Raw genomic sequence first — 17,416 nt, forward strand, 5'->3', positions numbered from 1 at the left:
CAGGCCCCACCTCCGATCCCACTGCTTTCCACAGTGTGGAGCTTTGAGACTTAAGCTGTGCCACTAGGGAGAATATTCCCTCCTGGTTCTCTTGGAGCTTTGGCTTATGGGAAGTCTTGGTTTGGTGTTACTGAATCCTTAACACCTTCCTGACACTTGTCAAGCTCCTGCAGCTGCCAGAAAGCTGGGACAGAATCAGACTAGAGTGTTCTGTTCGCCTGGTCTATTGATTTTTCTGGACATCTAGCTAGCTACCCTGGTTTCCTCACCTACAATGGCCCCGTTTATCAAGAAACCCTCTTCGAGATAAGGTGCCGGGTGTTTGACACACTGTAACTAATTTTTCCCTCCCAACGACCCTAGGAGGTGGAGACTACTCCTATCCCCCATTTACAGATGGCCAAATGGAGGCACAGGTCACATGGGGAGACAGACAAAGACAAGCAAGCTGATCAAAATATAAAGTCAGTCCAAACTTTAATAAATCACCTGGTACCCAGACGATGATGAACTTGAGCAGGGGGCGGGAAGGTCTCCAGACAATTGAAAGATTAGGGGATCCAACCTTGGGAAGTGGAGGAGGAACAGTGTCCTAGGCAGAGGGAACAGCCAGTGCAAAGGCCTTGAGGCTGGACTGTGCCATTTGCAAAGAACAGTGAAAAGGTGGTGTGGGTGGACTAGAGTGAGCGGGGGGGGGGGGGGGGGGAACAGCCGGAGGTGAGGACAGGGAGGTGACAGGGGCAGGTCATTAAGGACCTTATAGACTGCAGGGAGAACTTGATTTTTTTCCCCCCAGGTGAGATATTATCTATCTCCTTCACTTGATTGTTAACTCCTGGAAAGCACGAACTTTTTTTTAGCCTGTTTTGTCCACTTCTGTATCTTCATCGCTTAGCATGGCACATAGAGGGAAGGGCCGAATGGATGGGTTTCCTGGGCATAGGATGCACTGGCTCTTACGCCCTTGCCTCTGCTGGTTGCAAGAACTCTCAGAGGTAGATGTGGTTGCCCCTTTTGCAGATGGGAACAGTGGGGCCGAGTGGCTTGTTCAAGGTTCCTCCCCTAATAGGCAGCAACACTGGGGCTCCTGCCATATCCAGCCTTCCAGAACTAGCAATCGCATTTCGTTCCGCCTTCATCGGGCACACACGGCTGGAGTACCCACTGTGTATGAGAAACCATCACCAAGATGGGGTTGGGTCTTCATTGCATGGATGAGACAACGAAGGCCAGACTGTCAATGGTTAGGTCAGGGTCATGCAGCGAGGAAGGAGAACCAAACAGGCTCCGCGAACCTGGCCGCTGCACTGGCCGCTGGGAAACTCCGAGCTTAATTTAGGTTCCTTGTTTAATTATTCATTCTCTCCTCTCTCTTCTCCTATTTATGACTTCCGCCTTCTCATTTTGTTCCCGGGGTTAATGCCTTTTGTTTATATCTGCATCTTTGGCCTGGAATGAATGAATCAACGATTTTGGAGGAAAAACCCCAAATTCTAAACTTGTGTCCTTTTGTGGGCACAAGGCCCTCTCCAAACACATACCTTGGAGAAATAAAACAACTTCAGCGTGTTCAGAACTCATCTGGAAGTGTGCAGTCTTGAGGTGCCTTTGAACCCTCCAACCTCCTATGGCAACCCCCCCCTTTTTTAAAAAATATTTTATTTATTTATTTGACAGACACAGATCACAACTAGGCAGAGGGGCAGGCAGAGAGAGAGGAAGGGAAGCAGGCTCTCCGCTGAGCAGATAGCCCGATGCGGGGCTCGATCCCAGGACTCTGGGATCATGACCTGAGCTGAAGGCAGAGGCTTTAACCCACTGAGCCACCCAGGCGCCCCAATCCTCCCCCTTTATTTTTCTTTCTTCTTTCCTCATCTGGTTTTCAAGCACCAACTACAGGCTAGCGTATCCTCAACAGGTCACCCTTACACTCTTTATCTTGCTCCCTTTCAGACAGGACACTGAGCCCCCAAGGGGCAAGCCCCTTTTGCAGGTAGGAAAACTGAGGCTCAGGGTCCTGCCCCGCGCGTCAGCGCCTGAGCTGGGGTTCCTCGGGTGATCCGCCCGGATTCCAGGCAGCGGGGAACGGCAATGAGGTGGGACGTCTGCAGAGTGCCCGCTCGGCAGGAAATGCTCTCTCATCCGTTCGACCCCCACACAGGGACCCCGGGCCCTCGGAAGTCACAGCTGGGGGGACCGGGATAAAAACCGCACGACGGGTCGGAGGGCGGCTGGCGGCGGGGACCAGGAGCGCTTTCCCCAGAAGCTGCGGCTGGAGCAGGAATCTTAGGGACAAGGGAAAGATCCCGGGGGAGCATTATTCCAGGCGAAGGACGGGCAGAGCCGAGGGCCCCGGGTGAGGAGGGGCGGGCGGTGGCACCGTCACGAGCCGGCCGGGTGCGGCATTTGCACCCACGGGCAAGCAGTGGGTGCGAACGTGGACGCATTCGAAGGGCGCCGGGGGAGCCGGAGCAGGACCGAATGCAGGGCCCGGCAAGCACCACGCCCTAGGCGCCGAGCGTCCTGGGTCCCGCAAGCGTGGCCGGAGGAGTCCCTCGCGCTGACGCCACCACCCACGCGTCCCGCGTAGCCCAGAGACCCGCGCCCCACGTGCTCTCGCGGCCCTTTAAACGCCCGGGGACCACCTGACCAACCGGTGCCGTTTCATTGGCCGGGGGGGCGTGGCTGCCGCGCGGCTGCGCAGTGACGCGCGCGGGCCGGCCCCGCCCCCGGCCGGCGGCGCTGGCGGAAGGGATGACGTCACCGGCTGGGGGGGCGCGCGATCCGGCGCGAGGGGAGCGCGAGCCGCAGTGAGTGTCCTCGCGCCGCCCGCCCGGCAGCCCGGCCGGCGCGCGCACGCCGCGAGCCGCTGGCGCTCGGGCTCCGCTCGAATCCCATGCAACAGCCAGGATGTGAAGCGGGGCAGAGCCGGGGGAGCCCAGCCCAGCCAGCCTCCAGGTAAAGGTGGGGGGAACCGTGAATTCGATTAAAAAAAAATTGCAGGCGCTCCAGTGGGGGTCTCGGAGGCAGCGGAGTGGGCAGCGCGCCGGCTTTGTGCCGGGAAAGCCTGCACGGCCATTGTGCTCGGAGGGTGCCCGGCTGCAGCCGGCTGCACGCCCAGCCGCGGCGCCTGGCTAGCGGCGTCCGAACAATGCCCCGGAGGGGCTGGGCCGGGGCGGGCAGGGGCTGCGGGGAGGGCTCTGCGGGCGGGGCTGGGGGGGGGGGCTTCGCCGCGGCGGGGGGGAGGGGGCTGGGCTGGAATCGCCCGGAGCGCGGCGTTGGAAGCTGCCCAGCGCCGCCGGCTGCACCACCCGGGGCTGCGGGCGGGGCAGAGGCGCGGAGGGGGGACGCGCGTGTGTGCGGAGGGGCTGCTGGCCCCGGCGGCTCCCGGCCAGGCTCCCCGGGCGGGTCCTGGAGGCAGGGGGCGCTGTGCTGGGGGAGGGGGACTCGCGGGCGCCCCGGAGTGGAGACCAGCCCGGGACCGGTGGCTCCAGGTGGGAGCGAGGGCAGACCGGCCGGTGCGCCCAGGGCGGCTGCTCTGCCCGCCGCCTTCGCTCTCCATTTGCCTTCCCCCCGAGACCTCCGGCTCAACGCTGTCTCGCCCTAGCGCCCTCCCGGCCTCATCCATCCCTGGGGAAAGGGGCCGCAGCTCCGGCACCCTGGCCTTGCCCCACCCTTCTGCGGCCCCGGCGCCCCCTCCCAGCCCCCCAGGCGGGGCGAGGCTCAACCCCCAGCCCCAGGGATTCCGGCAGACAGACGGCCGGGCGCGCACCGGGCACCCGACCTCTCCTCGGCGCTGGGGGCCCCTTGGGGATCCCGGGAGAGGGGAAGCCGCCCCTTGAGCCAGCAGCCCCGGGGGTTTTGCGCGCCCCGGGAGCCCCCTTAGGGGCGGGGGGGAGGTGAGGTGACGTCATCCAGGGGGCGGAGCCGTCGGAACCCTGTGAAGGGGGCTCTGGGGGGGCGTGCCCTGAGGAGAGCCCCCCGGAGTTAGGGTGCCGGAGCCCTGGGCGCATGGGTTTCGGCCAGGTTGCGGCCAAGTTCACTGCTCCTTATGGAAATTTCTCCCAAATTTAGGATCCCCCTTAACACCCCCCCAAGTCCTGGACGCTTCCCTCCGCGAAACCCCGTAAATCGGAGAACTCCCCTTCAGCTGCTTTTCTCCAGAATTCTCAAATCAGGGAGCCCTTCTGCAAACTGGGATTTTTTTTCAGCCTCGGTCCGCACTACCCACCCACCCTCATCTAGAACCTCCTCCTTAGTGACCCTTCCCCCATCTCAAATTCTCCTCGGGTAGCGCTGTAAATGGGCAGCTTTTGAGAATGTCCCTTCCTCAAATTTAGTCACCCCCTAGGGACCTCATCTCCCAAATTAAGAAACCTCCCCAGCGCCTCCAACTGGGGGACACCTCCCCTCCCCTTTCTAAGGCTCCACTGGGATTCCCCTGTTCCCCCATCTCAATCTGGGGGAGTCCCTGTTCTGAGCATGGGGCCCTTCTGTCGCTGGCCCAACCCCTGAAAAACCAGCCTGGCCGACACAGCTAGCGAAGAGAGGGGGATGGTGTCTGGGTGTCCAGGTTGTGTATTAGCACTTCAAGAAGCTCGGACAAAGCTGGAGGGTCCCCGGGAGTCCCAGGGACAGGGACCCACCTGCTCTGAGCCCCCAGTGGCCTCCACCCAGACTTTGGCTGCTGGGATCCTAGCTTTCCCTCCATGTCCCCCCATCAGTACTGTTCCTGGGGTGCGGGGGGCAAGGGCTCCTTTTGTTTGGGGCACCCTGCTTCCCCCTCAGAGCTGCCTCCCACCTCCCGTGAGAAGAGAGAGCCAGTCCGTGCCTGTATTCCCGCTGCTGCTGCTGGAGCTTTTATTAATGGCCGAGGGATTCGGTCGATTCTGCCATTTGCATAGCTCCCCTCCCCCTCCCAGGGTCCCTTCCTTTGTGCCCCCCTCCTCCTGCCAATCTCGCCCGCCTTCTGTCCCTCAGCTCTCTTCTTCCTCTGCCAGCTGATACTTTGGCTGCGGAAGGCAGGCAGCTGGGGCTGGGGCGGCTGCTTCCCACCCCCACATCCCAGAGCCCACCAACTTGGACCTGAGTCTCCAGCAGCAGCCCCCTGCCCCGGACAGTGCCCTCGGCACAGCCCCTCTTGCTGCCTGCGGTTTGCATGTGTCTCCATTCTTCTTCTCCAGAAAGCTTCGTCCTGCCCCATCCCCTGGGCCTGGGGGCACCTTCACCATGACGGTGCACTTCTGCTTGGGGCCTGGGCCCCCCACAGCCCCCTGGGGGTTGCCACCCGACATACTCAATTGCCCTGAGACTTGGTATAATTGGGCTCAGGCAAACAAAACGTCGCGGGAGACCTGGCCTGCCTGGTGAGCTCATGCGCTTTCCTGTTCCTGCCACCCCAGCTGATGACATCGGCCCCCTGGGGGGTGACGGGGGCTGGTGCTGTCTTGCCAGTGGCTGTCCTGAGAGGAGAGGCAATGGCCTGGTCCACTGCCCACCCCCTGCAGGAGATGGGATGGGGCATTCTGGTGTGGCCCGGTATGGGCTTGGAGGACTCTGCCCAGGGTGGTCGCTGGGCTCCCCTGGGGATCCATCCTCCCCCCAGGATCCCTTCCAGGCCCCTGAGGTGGGCAAATGCTGGGTGCAGGGAGAGGGGTACTGAGAGCCGGATACCTTGAGCCAGGCACCTGCCTGCTGTCCGCACAGGTCATCGCCCGGGGACTGGTACTTCTGTTTCTGTCCCCTCCAGCGGGAGTCCGAGCCCCTTCCCTGCCTGCTTCCCCCTGGATTCCAGGTGTCTCCACAGGTCCCTGGGCCACCCTTGGAGACTTGAGACATTTTTCTCTCAACACTGGAATGTAGCTGCGGACAAGGGTGCGAGGAGCCGGTTCGGAGGGGGGGGGGGGAGGAGCTCCTCGGACGTGAGGGACTTAGTTGCGGCATCTTGGTGGATGGTTCTGGAACCACCACCATTCACCCCTTTGCTTCTTCTTTGGGTCACACAGAGCTGGGGGCTCTGCCTGGGGCTCCCTGGACCCGGGGCCAGTGACAGAGATGGATTAGCTTCCGCTTCTCAACTTTCCGGGGCGTGACTCAGTTTCCCCTCCTGCCTTCCGGGTCATCTCTGAGAAGCGCGTCACAGGGGTTGGAGTGCAGTGCTCCCCTCGGACTGCTGCGTCCTGGAGCAGGGTGCCAGGAGACCTGTGGCTCTGCCGATTGCTCCAGCAGCCGAGTGGCCTGAACGATGGTCAGCGAGGTGGCCCGGGAGGGACGAGGGACGAGGGATGGGCCGTGTTTCTGACGCTCCAAGGCACAGTGTGACTTTTCCACCCAGGTGCCCCGCAGTGTTCACCTGCCGCCCGTGACTTTAGTGCAGCCGCCATGCGTAGGGGGGAGAGAGGGGGGCGTGTAGAGAGTTGGGGATCAGGAGGAAAACCCTAAAAATAAAGGTGGATATTTATAAACCCAGTGGGTTTGGGGGATAATTGACAAAGCTTAATGTTTTCAACTGAGAGCGGTCCCCCCACCCCCCCCCTCGCGCCGACTGCATTAGTTCCATTTGTGAAGTCATTCGGTGCCAGCGGAAGGTTCTTGAAGTGTCTTGGGCTCTGTGGGCGAGTTGCGGGCTGTGGTCCCCCTCCAGGGGTCTTGTGCTTCTGGAGGGAGGCAGGGGCCCCAGGCAGGGGTGCTGAGGTGCCCGGGGCCCCAACTTCCCAACACAGCCTCCTGGCATCCCCTCCCATGGTGAGGGGGGGCAATCCCGTTTCCCAGAATTGGTGAGAAGGAAGCCGCCCCTCTCCCTCTCCAGCGAAGCGGGCACACGTTGCCCTTGCTCTGTTGCCCTTGCTCTGTCCTTCCCCGCGGCAAAAGATGCCTGGGTGGGGTATTTGGAGAGACCCCAGCTGCCTGCTGGGCAGGGTGGCTCAGCCTCCGGTGGGGACAGGAGGGGACGAGACGAAGGCGTAACTGCCGTGCCTGGGTGGGATCCACAGGCTGATCCCACGGGAAACCTGCCATGGGTCCGTGGACAGAGTCACTGTGGCCTGTACTGGGCTGGGGTGGGGGAAGGAGGGGTCAAGGGTTTTTCAGATGTTCTTAAAATTTTGTCCCCTCACTTGGCGGTGGTCTGGAACCAGAAAGCTGGGGCTTGGCCTGCAGGGCGGAGAGCTGGAAGGGGATGGAAGGGAATGGAGGTTCAGGGGCTTATCACCCTGTCACAGGGAGGAGGGACAGCCCAGAGATAGGCCCATCCTAGCTCCAAGATGCATGGGAGGTCCTGGCACCAGGGTCTCTCAAGCCTGCGGGCCAGGGTGTCACCCGCCTAGCCTTCTAGAAGCTCCAGGTATGGGGTGTACTATGTGGGTTTTTTTTTCTTTAAAGAAAGAAAAGACACTCAGGAAAAAAAAAAAAAAAAAAAAAAAACAACCCCGACGTACCATTTCTGTCTTGTCTCTGGCTGATATTTCAGAAGCGTGGGGGGGCTTGTGCGTGGGGAAAATGAAAAATCAATCGGCTTACACTTCTGCAAAGGCGAAAATTAACGAGCGGGCGGGAGTGACTCATGGACAGGGCCCCGACTTTTCTCGCACTGCCTCATTTTTGTCTTTCCTTTCCCTGCCCTCCTCCTGCCCCTCCTGGGGGCCTGGCCAGGCCGGATGTTGGGGGGTAGGGGTGCTATTCTGAGCTCCCAGGAGTCCCCCTCTTCTGTCCCCGGGATCCAGGTGTCTTCAGTCCTGTGGAGGCCGGAGGGATTCTGTACCTGAAAATACACCCGGGGTCTTGCCTGGCCTTTGTGTTCTCTGATCACTCCCGCGGATGTCCCCCCCCAGGGGTGGGGGTGGGGGTGGGCGTCTCGGAGCTTGGGGTTCCGGATTGCAGTGACCTCCGCCCATGAAAATGCTTTAACTGGGGCTTGATCGCAGTTTTTTTTTCTTTTTCTTTTCTTTTTTTTTTTTTTTTTTGAAGGGGCAGAATTTGTCGCGAACTCCCTGGGAGGTGTCTGCGGTTTTTGAGTTTTATATTTGGTTTTTAAAATCTCTGCTCTTAGCCCTTTTTAGGAAGGTCAGGAGGGTCCTGTCCTCCTGGGAGAACTGCAAATCCCAGCTCCCCTCCCCCCACCACCCCCAGGTTTTCTCCTTTCTGTCTCCCTCCCTGGGGGGGCCTCACCTCTGCCCCTTACCCTCTCCGTGTGGGAGCCTCCTTGCCTGCAAAACGAGGTTTTGATGCCTCCGGCTCTGGGGTCCTGACTCCTGTGCCCCTCCTCTGCCAGAGCTGTGCAAACTCGCAGGTTGGTTGGCCTCTCTGTTTCTCCGTCTCTGAGATCAGGACTTGTCCACAGCCAGCCAGGACAGGAGACGCTTCTGGTGAAGGACCTCCCTCGGGTGTCAGATGCGACTGCTGTTGGCAGCCCATACCCTGCGACACCCAGACTCCACGTGGCCCGCCAGCCGCAGCCCCAGAGGCCTAGAGGCCAGGGAACCCGGGACGGAGGCAGGCGGGGTGTACAGGGGCTGGGGAGATTGCTCTATTGTCATGCTGTTGCGTGGGTAGAAATTCAGGGGTTCTGGGGAAGCGAGGTCGATGCGTCTGTGTGTGTGTAATTTAATGCCGCTTGTAATTAATCCCGTGATCCGCAAATGAGGGGGTATTGGGGGGAGATGGAAGAGCCCCTCCGCCTTATTTGGACTTGGCGCCTGTCCCAGGCCCTGTGCAGAGAGCATTCCCGCCGAGTTTAACCTTCACGCCCTGCCCCCAGCTGTCCGTGTGGCGGTTATGCATGGAGCCCCATTTTGCAGATGGGGAGACTGAGGCCCAGGAAAGGTCTTCTCTGGCACGAGGGCACACAGATAGGTGACAGAGCAAGGAGTCTCCCTCCCCAGGGCAGTGGATGCTAGACCTTAGGTCTTAACTCCTGGGGACGGGCCTGGCTCTCTGTCCAGTTGTCTGAGAAGTCGTTTGGATGCTGGTTCACCCGCTGGGGTTCCTGAGGGCCCCTGTGCCGACGCTGGGGTTCCCAGCTGCCTTCCTCGGAGGGGGGGAGCGTGGATGCTGGACTGGGCTGCCTGGGGCCCGCATCCCCACTCCGGTTGTGTGATGGGGGCGAGGTGTTCAACTTCTGTCTTCCCATTTTCTCGTCTACAGAATAGAGAATCGTGGTACCCCTCGGACGGCATTGTTGGGGGGAGAGCGCCGCGCTGACACATTGGCTGGATCCGCCCAGCAGGGGCTCCCCAGCAGCCCCCCAATGGGGTCCAGCCTAGGAGGGATGTCAGGATGACTCAGCCGCTGCAAACTGGGGCGTTCCCCGTCACTGGCTGCCTAATCAAGGCCGCCCCACTTCTGCGGCAGGATCGGAGCCACGGGAGGCCCGGCGAGGCGGACGGGGAGGGCGGGCAGCTGCTGTGCGAGACTCGGGCACCCCCGAGACCCCCGGGTGGTGGCTCCCCGGCTTCCAAGGCCCCGGGTGGGTCTGAGCCAGCGTCCCCCCCGCCCCAGGGGGAGGTCTCAGCTTTGACGGCAGCCCCGCAGAGAGGCGCCCCGGAAAGGGGTCCGTGTGCAAGCTTGGGGCGGGGCCATTCATTCATTCATTCACCAATTCATTCCTTCAGTCAGTTAGCATTTGTGGACTACTGGCCGCCAGAGACCGTGGGAGCTGGACTCTGGGTTCGAATTGTATCCAGCTCTGTGGCTCACTGGCTGTGAGGTCTCGGGCTCGTTCTGTAACAGACCCTTGCCTCGGTTTCCTCATCCATAACCTGGGGGCTTCGGCACTGCTCCGCTCTGGATAGGGGTCTTGTGACAGCTCTAGGAGCTCAGATCTGCCTGGTGGAAAGCTCTGTGTATGTTCTTTTTTGTTTTTTGTTTTTTGTTTTAAATAAAAGCGAATTGGAATTAAATTCTGGGGATACAGCAGTAAACAAGGCAGGCTTGGTCCCATGTTCCTTGGACCCTGCAGGTTATTGGGAGAGGCAGTGAGTACATAAATAAACAAGTAGGGTCGCCTACGGTCAGTCGGGCTCTGCTGAGACCGGAAATGCGGGCAGGACCTGGCAGGACACTGGCCGCTGTTCTATGGGTGGGGGCGGGGACACAGGGACTTTCTGAGGGGCTGACCTCGGTGTTGAGACGCGCAGGCATTGGGGACAGCAGCGCAAAGCTGGGAGGGACCTCTGGGGGCAGGGTGAGGCGGGCTGACCACAGGGGCCCTGATACTGAGCTGTTACTTTAAGGTTTATCATGTGGCCACAGTTTGCTGGCAGACACCCTCAGCCCACTGCCCCGAGCTTGGGTGTGAATATCGTTGCAAACAGAGACCCCTGTAGGGAGATGGGGAAACATCATTTGGAACAGCCAAGGCCAAGGCCCAGAGAGAGAGAGGAACCAGCCCGAGACCACACAGCTACACCCGACTGCCAGTCCCGCCGGCCCAGAGCAGGAAACTGAGGCAGGAGGATGTGGCAGAATGTCCTTCTCCAACCCCAGTGCCCATCCAGGCTGGGCTGATAATGCCTGTGGGTGATGTGCCCCAGGTAAGCCCCCACCACCCATCCTGCTGGCCAGCTCCCAATGGCTCCACAGCCCCATCTGAGCAAAAGCAGAAAATCCCGATTTTACACAAAATTGCCCCATTTTACGTCCTTGGAGCATTCTTTTCCTGAAAACACCTGCCTTCGCCAGGTGTGACCTCAGCCCCTCCTGGGCCCCTCCCTGAGCCTCAGTTTCCCGGGCTGTCCCACGGGTTTGAGAGTCACTGCCCTGGATGGGTTACTCAGAGGGCCCGGGCAAGATAACTCACGGGGAGGGCTGAGGACAGCCCGGGCCAGCGTCCACACTTGATAAACGCTGGCTCTGATTATATTAATATTGGTCATAATGATAAACTTGACTTAGATGAAATGCGGCACAGAAGGGAGCCTGCTGGTCCCGAGGGGCAGGGCTGTGAATTATCTTCTGGCTGCAGGACCCGTCCCTCAGGCTCTCTCGTCTTCTCCAGAACACAGCTCTTGGGTCTTGGGCCGGACCTTATCTGTAGAGTTTGTCCCAGCGGTCTGTAACCAGGGGCAGTTTGGCTCCGGGACACGGGACCATGTTCGGGGACGTCTGCGGTCGTCAGGACTGGGGGTGCTCCTGGCATCGGGTGGGTGGGTCAGGGATGAGTGCCCAGGATGCCCCCCCAAAACGATCCAGCTCTAAATGTCAGTACTGCTGAGGGTTAGAAACCCCGACGCATGCTCCGGACCTGTGGCGGTGGGAGAAACGCGGCAGGATGGCTGTTGGCTTGCCCGTGACCGTGAGCCTCCCGCGCTCTACACGGCAGTGCTGGACGCGGATGCCGGGATAACGGATGGGTCCCGGTCACACATCTGTCCCGGCCCCCGCTGCCCAATTGATTTTCAGAAGTAGGTAATTGCTCCTGATGTGCAGCCTCTGGAAAGCGTGGCCGGCTGGGGCTGCTGACGGCGGTGCTGGGTCTGGAGTGTGGAGGGACTGCCTGGGGTGTAGACCTTTTTCCTGCTGTTCCACCTGGCCCTGGGAGCCTGGACTCTGTCCTCATGGGGAAGGGTTTAGGGAGGCCTGAGCACCTGAAGTGGGAATCCTGGCACAGGCCCTCCCGGTCACATGAGGCAACCCCGTTATTCTCCCCCCACCCGGAGCCTTGGTTTTCTCATCCGTAAAATGGGGACACATCCTGCCTGCTGTGTCATGAGTTTTCACTGGTGTCATGTTGATTATACCCCCTCCCCACCGGCAGCTAGGTTGCACACGTAGGGGCTGAATGATGGTGCCCTCCCACTGGTCATCTTCATGAGGAATTGGAGGGAGGGGAGAACCTCAAACTTCCAATTTCCCAGATAGCTGCCCCAGAGGGGACATTGCCCAAACAGGCATTAAGTCCCCCATCACGGAGCCCAGCCTCACACCTGGCCCTCCAGTCCCCTTTCCTCTGTTCACCCTGAGAATAGCTCCCAAAGTGACAGCCGCTGCCCCCATCTTGCAGATACGGAAACTAAGGATCGGGGGCAGAGTAAGGGACATTGCCGCTGGCCGGTCTGGGTTCCTGATCCGTTCTGGCCTCTCAGGAGCTGTGTGACTTGAGGAAAGTTGCTTCACTTCTCTGGATGGCACCCCAAACCTCCTTCTTGCCGGCCAAGCCCCTCCAGGCTCCTGTACCCCCTCCTGCTTCTGTCCCCCTCACTCATTCCGCACCAGCCATGGGGACCTCCTCGCCCCCTCCTCTAGGCCTCTGTCCTTGCCGTCCCCTCTGACGGGAGCTCCGCTTCTGGCCAGGCCGGCTAGTTGGCCCGTGTCCCCAGCATGCTTGTTTTACACTTTTCTCAGTTGCTGCTGTCTGCCCCGTCTGCTGCCCCTTCCCAGAATGTGAGTTCTACCGGGCTCTCCCCAGACAGGCCTGCCTGGCTTCTGGGAGCCTCCGCTGTCCCCAACGAGCATCGGCGTGTCTCATCATCCAGATAGGGCGGGTCCCGACGCAGAGAGCCCTGCATCTGCAGCTCCCTGGGCAGAGAGGCCAGGAGAGCAGCTCCCTCGTGGAGATGCTGTGTGACCTCGGCCACTTGCTTGCCTTCTCTGAGTCTCTGCATGTCTGAGATGTCCGGCACAGAAGCAGTGACGAGAGGGTGTTGAGAGCCGGGGGTCCTGAGCATGGGTGTCTGGAGGGCAGGGATCCTGAAATAGTCTATGAGGTTTCCTGTCTCTTGGGGAGAAAAGAAGTCCAAAGGCCAGGGACTCACAAAACTGAATAACAGCTGGGCTGGAGGCTTTCGGGCTCAACGGGCCCTGATGTTCATTTGGTACCTGTGTTTCTGGCCAGATGCGTAGAGATGTTGCCGAGGAGCCCCCAGGAGCAGGCCAGGCTTTCTTTTGGGGCTCATATTTGGTGTTTTGGAACCCACAGTCAGGCCTTGGTTTGGCCTCGTGAGCCTTGGTTTGGCCTCGTGAGCCGTGTGTCCCTGGGTCTGTGGACTCACCGGCCGGAGGCTCTGTCTCCTTGTCTGTGAAATGGGTGTGAGCGGTTTCTTGGGCGGTCGAAAGGGTCCTTACTGAACATGCTTGGCAAGTGCTGGTGTGTCGAAGCCCCCTCCCCCCATACTTGACTAAACATCACTGAATATTCCATGGTGATTAACCCCTTCTGGGAGGAAGTTGAGGGCGTTAGTTACATACAGAACTCAGAGGACGAAGGCTTTGGGGCTGCTGGAAGGTGGTTGGGCCCATGTCTAGCTTCTCCCAAGGGTGTCCAGTCAGGCCTGGAGCCTCCCCGCTCTGGTGCCAAGAGCAGGCTGGCGGGAGCCGGGATCGAGCCCTGGGCAGACGTGACTGATGTGGGCAGGACTTTGCCCCAGGCCCCCCTGAGCCTCGATGGAGGCAAACCCATCACGCCAGCATGGCCAGAGTCCTTGGCAGGGGCGGGGGGATCAGTGCCGACCTTGTAGGCCTGTGTTTCGGTCATCCTGTGGGGCTGCATGGAGGCCTCCAGTGCTCCGCCTGGCACCCCCCAAATTCCAGCCACCCACTGTGATGTGTACCTTTAGCCCCAGCTGCCCAGTCCCCCTGATGATGGTTTTCTTTTCAACCGATCTCTTTTAAAACTTCAAAGAGAAAACTTGGTCTTACTCTCATGAATGGGGGACCTGGTATGTCCTTGACGTAAGTAGGTGGAACCTTAAAAATAAGTGGGATGAGAGTAAAACACACACACATGCACACACGCACGCGCACACACGCACAACCTGACATTAAACACTAGATTATCGTGCTGCTGCCAGAGGCCTCAACCGAGGCCAGGGGGTGTCGAGGCATTAAAGCTGCCTTAGCACTACCGGACACTTCCAACCTTCCGAAGGCTGGATGGAGCGGAGGACGGGGGCGGCCCCCTTGCTGTGGCATCGGCGTCCCTGAACGCGGTGAAGCATTGGGGGGTCTCCTGGCCACCCTGGGTCCCATCCCACCTTCCACCCAAGGTGCTTGGACTTGCCCACGGCATCTGAGTTTTCTTTCCCAGCGGCCTGGGGAGAAGGTTATTTCTCCCTGAATTCAATTAATGAGCCTATTAAAAACTATTTATTTTCCCTGACAGTTGTTTACTGAGGAGAAGGAGATGGATTGGCCAGGCGGCCTCACCAGGCAGGCACGAGGCAGGGTGGGGGAGGCCGGGTGCCTCGGGGCCCTGGCACTTGGGGATCGCAGACCGCGGGTGGGGTCCTGCTTCTGGGGAGGCATGGAATGCAGGCTGTGGCCACTGTTTCTGCCCTTGGAGTCTTTGGGGAGGCAGACTCAGGGATGAGTGAAAACCGTGCTGGTTGTGGACACAGGGGGCTGGCTCCCATGACCTCCCTCTTGTCCACCCAGGCCAAAACCTCTCGGATGCACTGGTTTGAAACCCAAGGTACACCTTGCTGCCATCTGAGTTCCATGATCCAGTTCTGTTCAGTGGGGTAGATGGTGGAATTTCCTGGAAATGCCTTTGAAGGGAGTAGCACATGCTCCCTTCTACCCCCTAAGCTGGAATATGGAGGCGATAGTAGGTATTCAGGCAGCTCTTTTGCACCACGAGGCAGGTATCATGGCTAAGAATGGGGGAACAAAAAGATGAAGGCCCCTGGGTCCCAAGGACTGTGAGGTGGGCCAGATAGCCCTGAAAAACCAACCTGGGAGTTTCCTTTACGTGATGAGAGAAATGACGCCTCTCTTGTGAATTTTTTGGTACCCGAAGCCCGACTTGGTCCTAACAATGGTAGTATGCGTGCCTCCTGACATACCCTGTCCTTCTGGTCTCTGCTCATTGGATGGGGAGGCTTTCCTGACCTCCCTATTACTCAGATTTGCAAAATCACTGTTTGCAAAATAATCGGTAAAAGGATCACTTGGCAAAATTTGCCTCTCCCCCACTCCCCATCTGTCCCTGTCCCTGCTCTGATTTTAGGTGAAGCACCTGTCCCCGGCTTCATGTTGTAGGCATCTTTACTTATCCTAGGCCTCCCGCTCTGCCTGGGACTCCCCGGGGAGGCGTTTTTGGCCGGCCTCCTCTGCTGTGCCCACAGCAGCACCAAGCACCTGTGCGTGCCCAGTAGGGCTCGGTGCCCGTGTTTTGCCTAAACAGGTCTCTGTTCCCAGCAGGAGACATGAGGCTCCGCGACACCCCGAGGCTCCCCAGCTGGCTGGTGGCTCCCTGGCTCTCTCCCCTTTCATCCCCAACCCCCCAGAGTCGGTCAGTTCGCCGGCAAGTCTGTCCCAGCGGCTGCTCCTGGTCCTTCCTCTCGCCCCCGTGTTCTCACCTCGCCTCCAGAAATAGCCCCTTTAAAATAGCCGCGTCCCCGCGTTCCCGGGCCTCTGCCTGCCCACGGTCGTGACGCTGTGCTGACGGGCCGGCCTCCTTATTGCTGTGGGATTTTTAAAAATATAGCTGGTGTTAGGTGTTTTTCCCCCGATTTTATGCCTGAAGAAGCCCAGGCATCCTCAGGTCGCTTCCCCATCCCCAGCACCCGCCCTTTCGGGGTTTGTGCTGCGAGTCACCAGGGATGCTCCCTTGAGCCTCGGCTCCTGGGGGTGTCTGGTTTGGGCAGCTGGGGACTTCCCCTGCAGACTGACACCGGCCAGCCCAGGTGGCCCTGTGTGGACTGCCGTTCCCAGTCTGGCCAGAGAGCCCCGGCTTGGAGTCCCAGCACCACCTCTTGCTGGCTGTGTGACCCCAGGCAAGTGGTAGAACTTCTCTGAGCCTCAGTTTACTTTTTTTGGAAAAGGGACATATCTGGGGTTTGGTCAAAAGGGTGGAATTTGGGGCGCCTGGGTGGCTCAGTGGGTTAAAGCCTCTGCCTTTGGCTCAGGTCGTGATCTCAGGGTCCTGAGGTCGAGTCCCACATCTGGCTCTTTGCTCAGCAGGGAACTGTTTCCCCCTCTCTCTCTCTGCCTGCCTCTACCTACTTGTGATCGCTCTCTCTGTTAAATAAATAAAATCATTAAAAAAAAAAACAAAGGGCGGAACTTGTCTGAGCCTCAGTTTACCTGTCTGTGACATGGGGACGTCTCGGGGCTTAGGCAGATGGCCGAATTTCTCTGAGCCTCCGTTTATCCATCTGCACATGAAACACCCGAGGGTTTCTCCCCGGGGCCTGGCCCCCTGGGTTTTCTCGAGATGTGAGCCAACCTCGTTCCACCATTCAGTCCCTCTGGGAGGACCTCCACCATCCCTCTGAGGGCAGGATGTAGTGAGTTTAGTGCCGGCTCTGGGCCTAGCACTTCCGGCAACCCTCAGGAAACCACTTCCTTCCCCAGGGACTTGGTTTTCCTTATCTGGAAAATGGGCCCATTTCACCAGCATGTCTGCTAGGAGGCCGCCGGGAGAGGAGCCGCCTCCACAGTTTCCCCTCCTGGCTCAGTACCCGGCAGATGCCCTGGAGATGTCACAGACGCTCTCCTGCCATGTTTATTCTTGTCACCAACGAAGACCACGGAGCCTGTGGTTAAGAACCAGACTCTGGGACCAGACGGCCTGGGTTCAAGGCCCAGCTATTTCGCACTTGCTGTGACTTGGCCTCTCCCAGCCTCAGTGTCCTGCTCTGTAAAGTGGGGATACTGATGACCGTATCCTCCCAGGGCCCTATGGAGCAGCCGATGGGTCTGTGAGGGTGAAGGCCCGGGGCAGCGCTGGGCTCCAGGGAAGGGCGATACAGCCTTTACCCACTAAACATCAGGCCCCTTCCACGTGCTCTCTCCGCCTGGGGGCTGGGAGAGGGACGCTGCTCTAATCCATCTGTTTGTGTGTCTGGCTTTGAGGTCCTGGCTCCACCCCTGGGTCCCCCCTGCCCACCGCGGCCGGGATTATATGGCCGGGAGGGACATGCATGGCCCAGGCCACAGGGCACTGCGGGGGCCGCCTCCGCTTCCTGCATTCGCTCAGCAGGTGTCGGGCTGCCGGATGGCACAGACAGGGACTGGAGGCTCAGGAAAGGGCAGGGGGGCAGTGTCCAGCGATGGCTCAGAGATGGGGACAGGAAGGGCCCCCTGGGAGGAGGCGTGGAAGCTTCCTCTGCTGGCACAGCTGTAGCGGCTGCCTCCCTTGTGTTTCTGCCCTCTGTCCTCTGGGCTGGTTTCCTGGACCCCTCCTGGGTGCCGGTCTCTCTCCCAACCTGGCATGGGAGGAAGTGCGTGCCTTTGTGGGACTCAGGGTCTGATGGGGAGACACAAGAAGCAAAATAAAATAATTGTCACACTGGAAGGTGATAAGAGAAAGCAAGGAGAGAAGGGGGTTGGGGAGTGGAGGGGGGAGGGTTGGCATTTAAGTGGGATTGTAGGGACAGCTTCACCGAGGAGGTGACAGTTTGAGAAGGCCCTGATGGAGGTGAGGGAGGGAACTGAGTGGCTGCGTGGAGGAAGAATGGTCTGGGCAGAGGGCACAGTC

General features: G+C 59.7%; 1 protein-coding gene across 18 annotated transcripts in view; it reads left to right on the forward strand.

Moving 5' to 3' along the window:
• Positions 1-2,785: 2,785 nt before the first annotated feature.
• The window catches only part of PTPRS (protein tyrosine phosphatase receptor type S), a 94,683-nt gene continuing 80,052 nt past the window's right edge, over positions 2,786-17,416 (forward strand). For 8 of the 18 annotated variants that reach the window (XM_047708652.1, XM_047708716.1, XM_047708688.1 and 5 more), the window contains exon 1: positions 2,786-2,958. The gene's annotated coding sequence lies outside the window, so the exon portion shown is untranslated. The remainder of the gene's footprint in view (positions 2,959-17,416) is intronic. The other 10 variants (XM_047708771.1, XM_047708797.1, XM_047708780.1 and 7 more) reach the window with 2 other exon arrangements.

The sequence above is a fragment of the Lutra lutra genome, chromosome 1, assembly GCF_902655055.1.
Source record: "Lutra lutra chromosome 1, mLutLut1.2, whole genome shotgun sequence".
NCBI classification, from domain to species: domain Eukaryota; kingdom Metazoa; phylum Chordata; class Mammalia; order Carnivora; family Mustelidae; genus Lutra; species Lutra lutra.